This window comes from Cygnus olor, chromosome 15, assembly GCF_009769625.2.
Source record: "Cygnus olor isolate bCygOlo1 chromosome 15, bCygOlo1.pri.v2, whole genome shotgun sequence".
In the NCBI taxonomy this organism is placed as follows: Eukaryota; Metazoa; Chordata; class Aves; order Anseriformes; family Anatidae; genus Cygnus; species Cygnus olor.
In genome coordinates, this window is record NC_049183.1 from 9,705,034 (window position 1) to 9,711,760 (window position 6,727).

Below are 6,727 nucleotides of genomic sequence, written 5' to 3' on the forward strand. Positions count from 1 at the left end.
CTTATTAAACATGACGAAAGCAGCTTTTTTTTTTTTTGTCCCCCCCCCCCCCCCTTTAAAACCATAATGGATCCATGCCAAGTGAGCCTGGCAGCCTTAGTCTTTAGCTATCGCAAATGGGGATGACTACACTAACACTGGCAGCAGTGCCGCTATAAAACCAGAGCAGCAGGCAGTCCTTCGTCCCGCACTGCCAGGCCCTGCTGCTTACCTGAGCACAGCAGCGACCACAGTGGCAGCTGGGTGAGCTGGCCCCTGGGGTGAATGGCAGACTGACCTACTTCCACACTCATCCCTCCGTAAGAACACACTCCTGTTACAATTGTTCACATCCAGCAGCTGCTTGTAGACACTTGCACTGCAGCGTTGAATGACACCAGCAAAAGCAGCTAGGTTTCAGTCCATGCACTTAAAAATGATGTGGTCACATCCCAGCAAGGCCTGAGAAGGCCTAGTAAGCATCCAAGATTCCTGTTTGAGAAACTGTGGATTACAAATAAAACTAGTAAGAGTCCTATTTACAGTCATGAGAAAATAATTATTTTTTTTCCCCTTTTAATTGAAAATGTAAAAAGGACTTCAGCGTTAAATAAGACATTTTTGTACAAAGCTCCAGCACAAAAAAGTGAACACCAAAGTGTCATTATGTAAACACCACAAAGTTACTCATTTGTTCAGTAATGCACGGAACAACGTGCAAGGTCCCTTTCCAGTGGATTAGGTTTCTCTAGCTGCTCCCCACCCTCCCTCAGACTTTACTGGAATACAGGAAACCCAGAAGCTCTGGAACATTACAAAGCTGCAGTAGTAAGGATACATGGTGACTAAAGGTTGTTGGGTTTTGGTGGTGGTGTGTTTTTTTTTGTTTTTTTTCCATTAAGGGCTTGGTCATTTAAATATACAGACATACAATAATCTCACAGGTAAATGAATGGCAGCCTGGATTAGAAAAAGCACCAAAATATTTAATATACATCTGGCACAAACTCCACAAGAAGTCAGTAATGGACAAACCAATGCTTTGCTTTTAAGTAAAGAAAAACCTCAGACTGCACTTAATGCTTTTCTTTCAAAAGGGACACAACAAGAACATTGCACTCAGGATTGCTATCAAGTGAAGACAACCGTCTTATTACAACCTATTTGCATTGTGCCTTAGATTGCACATTCTGTAAGATGCTGTTTCCATTCTGTTCCAGACAATAATGGTGAGCAAAATTTGATACACAAAAAGTAACTGTAAAAGAACAAAGCAAATGGGACTCAGTATAGATGCATCATCTTGAACTTCTCCCACTTTGTCTCTAGCTTGTTTTTTCAAATTTGGCCACATCCCTTTATAATAAGGTCCTACATGAAACAGAATTTACTCCAGTCATTTTCAAGCATTACATTTACACAGCACTTGGGAGCGTGCTGTCTAAAAGAGGAAGCATGGTTTGCTCCACGACAAGCAATACATTCATCGTTTCCCAGAGTGACAGAATCGGATCACACACGGTATCTACTGGCGAGTCCGAAAAGGCAAAATCACTCCTGACATGGAGAACAGTAGATTTGATCCTATGTACCCTTGAGGGTTTACTGAGGAACCGAGGGATTGGTCAGCTAGTTGTAGTCACATGCAGGTCAATGAAAGCTGCACAAAGGTGCGCTTTCACTGTTTCCATGGTTAGTTACTTCTCTGGGAACAAATATAACATCAAAATGCATACCTGCCGTAAGGGGTGACAGGACTACATTGGGGCTGAGATCCACAAGCAAGTACTCCAAGAAATCCAGCTGCATCAGCTCACCCATGCTGACCGTCGCCTCCCTGCAGCCTGCTAATGACTTGCGGTTGCTTCATGCCCTCAGGACCAGCCAGTACAGCCCTCAGAGCCCTGGGTTAGGCCCTAACCCTGCACACTGCAGCCACTTCTCCTGGAACCCAAGACACTCAGCAAGTAACAGCATGAGGCCGTCCAGCTGATCCTGCCAGCCCATTTCCTCTTCAAAAGACTATTTCAAACTTGCAAATAAGAAAGAAGGAATATTTTTAAGATAACTATGTTTAACGTGACTAAAAAGTCACCGCTTCAAAATATTAAACACTATTATGCAAAGTCCTCTAACATTTACTACATGGGGGAGTATAAAACCAGCAGCCAGCCTCCAACTCCACTGCCACTGCATGGAGGTGCCACGTGGGCCCAGAGAAGAGCAAGAGCCAGCAGCTGTAACTGCATAAAACAGCAACATTCAAGTAAACACACTGCTTCGACAGCAGGCAACCTTCAGGCCAAATATAATTTACGGGTGTGAGGGGGTGGGGGGGTGGGTTACAGCACGATGATGGGAGACTAAGGTATTTTGTCTGTGTGTAAAATGACGTGCTGTCCAGAAAGGGCTCATCTGAAGAGTGCAATTTCGCAAAGATGGGAGCTTTTTAAAAATAGAAAAGTTGTACGACCTCCAGAACCTGTTACATTTAGAAACCTAACTACAGAAAGACTGAGGATTGCAATAGTAATGAGGGCCCACTGTAATATCAGTGATTTAAGGCAAGCTGTTAGCGGCACGTTCATGCTCCTTTTACCTATCATCTCCAGTCCCCCAGGCTCCTGAAACGTGGGCCTGTACACATAGTGCAAGCAGTCCCCCTGCAGCACAGCCCTCGGACTGGAAGCAGCAGCTTGTGGCAGCACTTGCTGCAGACCAGCCATTTCACTTTGTATAACAGCAGTTGTGCTGTAGGCTCCTCCAGGGAGGAAAGCAAGGGGCGCAGCTGTGTGGCAGGGAAGAGACACCACCTAACTGCATTAATGAGCAAACAGCACTGGAACCAGCCCAGCATCTCCAATGCACTTGTGAACTCTCCAGCTCTGCTCTAAGCATATCATGAGGAAGATGCTGCCCTCGGGGGGGGGAGGGGGGGGGGGGGGGGGGGGAAAACACGCGTGTTGCCCTTACACTTTTGCAGCCCCCCATTTTTTTGGCTGTTACCAGTACAGCACAACATGGAACAAGCCATTGTATTTTTCACCAAAAGAAAAATACGCTTACAGCAGAGCATCAGGTGAGTTTCTGAAGTTTTTCAGGGGCAAATGAAAAAGCGACATGGCTCCCTCCTGGGGAGCAGCTGCTCCACTTTCAATGTATTGTCAGTGTAGGCAGCCTGAGCAGGAACATGAAAGCCCCTGAGCCACACGTGGTGTAGCTCCAGTCACTCTACTGCACTCCAAAACTAGCACCCGGAGGACTGACACTTGTTTGCAACTTGACTTTGCTCCCTTTCAAAGGGGAGAGTGCATGCAGGTTAAAAGCAGTATACCAAGAAATATGGCATATAGATAATACTTAACTTGGGTCAATTTAAAAAAATCTTACTTACCCAGGCATAAAATCCTGGGAGAAAAGGATGGTAACCTTAAACTGTTCAAGTCTAAGAACAAGAGGTAGAGATACCTACATACTTCATGGTGAAGCAGTTACAGCCTTCCGAGTTATAATCTCACATATGTCACTTCAGCTGACAATCACAAAACCAATATTCAATCTTCAATAGTCCAGAGAGAAAATTTTAACACTGGTGTTTTGGTTTGCACACAAAATTTAGGCAGACACTTAGCTCTTACTACGTATGCATTTGAAAAAAATAAAACTGACTCAATATTTATGTTCTGCTCTATACTGAAATACTACCCTGAAGAATTTTGAGTTTCAGGTTAAGCATCTTCCTTTTCAATATGAAAGGCTAAATTCACATGCACACATTTCGAGATTTGGGCACTCGATTTATCAAGGATTCCAAAAAAAAAAAAAAAAAAGGGATCATGCTGCAGAACACAAGGCTGCCAGACCCAGAAATTCACAATGACTATTATTTTCCAATGAATGGGAATGATGTAACCTCAGCCAACAAATTACGGCAGACTGAGGTGGCCATTAACTACGCGGTGTTTAACTTTGCTGTTTTGGTTTTTTTTAAACAAGGCTTAGAAGTGTAAGGAAGATACTCATGCTGACAGCATCATGAAAACACCAAGGTCGCCAGTCAGTGCATAGCCCTGCCTGGGGACGCAGGTGACAACAGGCAGTACCTGTCCTGGGACCCACAGGTTCTTCAGGCTCTGGCGGACACGCAGGGAGTCAGGCAGCACTCACCCAGGCACGGCCACCACTGCCTGCAGCAGCCCGGACACCCCGATAGCAGTGCTGCCGCTCCAGAAGAGGGGCAGCTGCTATTCACCAACCCCAAAGTCACGTCTCTTCAGCAGAGCAGGGGAAACGCCTTTCATGCGCTTACACATGCTTGGCTGAAAAGCTGCCGTGGTTCAGAGGCTGATTCACGAGCAGAGCTGCTGTGCCAGCCTCGGGGAGTCAGCACTTGTCACAGGGTGGACCGAACTGCCACAGGCTTAAGCTACCTGATTCTCTGCCACACCTTCATTTATTTTTCCTGTGGTTCTTTCATTACAATTGCACAGTATTAAAAAGCTATAATTCTCCATATAGAATAGCACCAGCAGCAAGTAAACTCACAATTAACGTTCAATGTCAATTAATTTACTCAGTCACGTTTCATGGCCAACTATGGGCGGAATCTTTCAAATCTTCACATGAATCAATAAATAGTCCTTGACCTCTGAAAAACACCCCCACAAAGAATTGGCACAGCTGAGCCTCCAGTTAACCTGGGAGCCAAATTTAAAGGTATTGCAAACTGTAACACTGTGCAAGTGGTCAGTGTTCTACTAGGGAGTACAGTTCACAGGGGTTGCATTTCTTTGCACGTAAGGGAAGGCAATAAAATGCCGCAGTGTGGACATCAGACCGGTTTTCCAGTATATTACTAAAGCTATCTATATAATTACCTAGTTATTTATCCCAAGTTGCAGCAGATTCACTATATGCATCAAGTTTTCCTACGCATATTCTAATAAAAAAAATTAAATAGCTCCAACGGTTTCAAGGACTTCAGCATCACTGCTCACTGCAGTCCTGTGACCTACACATTACAGACTTAAACTATGTGAGAAGGGAGAGAGAATGCATTTGGCCTGTTCCACAGATATTCACAGCTTAACCATTAAGCAAGCAATTTTCAGAGGCTCCAATATAGCTGAAGACATCCCAGAAGCACATACAACACAGCACTGCCCCAGCACCGAAGAGCACAGCCTGCTGTAGTTCAGGACCACAGACAGACCAGGCAACGCAGCGTGGGCCCGGTGCCCTTTCATTTTCGCTACCATGGCAGAGCTGCACCTGAACTGTAGCACCTGGCTCAGGAGTTTAAAACAGACACAGGCCTGGCTTGTGTTCTGTAACTGTACTGTAAATAATGAGGTTAGACTGAAAATAAATGGTTCTTTACCAGGTAGATATCTTGGCTATTTTTGCACGTATTTTACCCAACAGGCTGGAGTTGCTCCTGCTGGGCTGGAAGAGCAGCACAGGAGCAAGGCTTTCCTCTCGGACTGAAAGCACGGGGCAGGAGCTGCTGAGAGCCGAACATTCTTCCTCCAAGGGGAAAGGAAACTTTCCCTTCTGTATATTCACCACCACTGTCCTGAAAAAGAAACTGCATTATGTTTGCTGCACTAAAATGGCTAAACCTTGCCATGCTATCAGTTCATTTCCTTGCTGCAATCCACATTCAGACCAGACAAACGCCTGCCTTAAAGGTCTCAAGCCCTGATCCTTCAGAGCTGCTGCAGTTCAAAGACAGCTCGGTAGCAGCTGCTGCCACATGCACCGGGTATCCATTCGAACAGTTAGTTGTCACACACTGAATGGTTTAAAATTCCCTTTAGGAAAAAGATGAAGTGATGAACAAAGCATTTAATAGCTGAATGAATGAGTAGTCTCAAACTTAATACAGTCATTTACTGTCAAATCAGGTCTCCATCTGGAACTTTTGCTAACAAAGCAGCCTCTGTTGGAGATTATTTTTTTCTTTTTTTTAATTAAATAACAGCACCAGCAGAAGTCTCACTATAAATTCAATTATACCAGCACAAGTGCTACAGCCTGTTTTGCCAAAGATTTTGCTGCCAAATAGTGCTTGTGCCAGGGTAGCTTGGAAGATGATAGTAGCAGGGACAAAGCTTCGGGCATATTCGCCTACAATAAACTTGGCTTCCCTCTTGCCAAGGAACACTCACCTAGAGCTAGCTTTGTTTTCCACAGCTTAACACGTCTCCCAGAAAGAGCTTCCAAAAGCAGCATGGACCAAGTTCTCCTCTTACTAGGTGAAAGAGATGCTGTCTGCAGCTTGCGGGTTTGTTTTTACGCAGTTTTAGACAGCCGTGGTTTGTTACTCATCTATGACCTCAGACCCATGCTACTGCACAGGCCGTGCACCAGCAGAGCCAGCGTCAGGCTTCAGGAGATTCTCCTCTCTGCTGACCCCTCTGGGTGATGCATGCTATCTGGGATCCAAGGACATGCTCACCACTTAAAATTGTGTTTTCCCTTAGCTTTAAAACCTTTACAAAAGCCGTTAGATGCTATGGGTTTTTTTGTTTGCTTTTGTTTTTTTTTTTAACTGAAGCCATTTTATGATCCTGAAATACAGCTCTGAAAAGAAAGGGTGTAAAATGTAAGTGTATTGGCTTAATGAATTTGATACTTAGCTTAATAGAAAGCCTTGGCAATCATCTCTTTTACCAAAATGTGTAAAAAAGTTGACATACTAAAATTAAAAAAGGTAGCATCAATAACCAAAAAAAATTTCAACCAG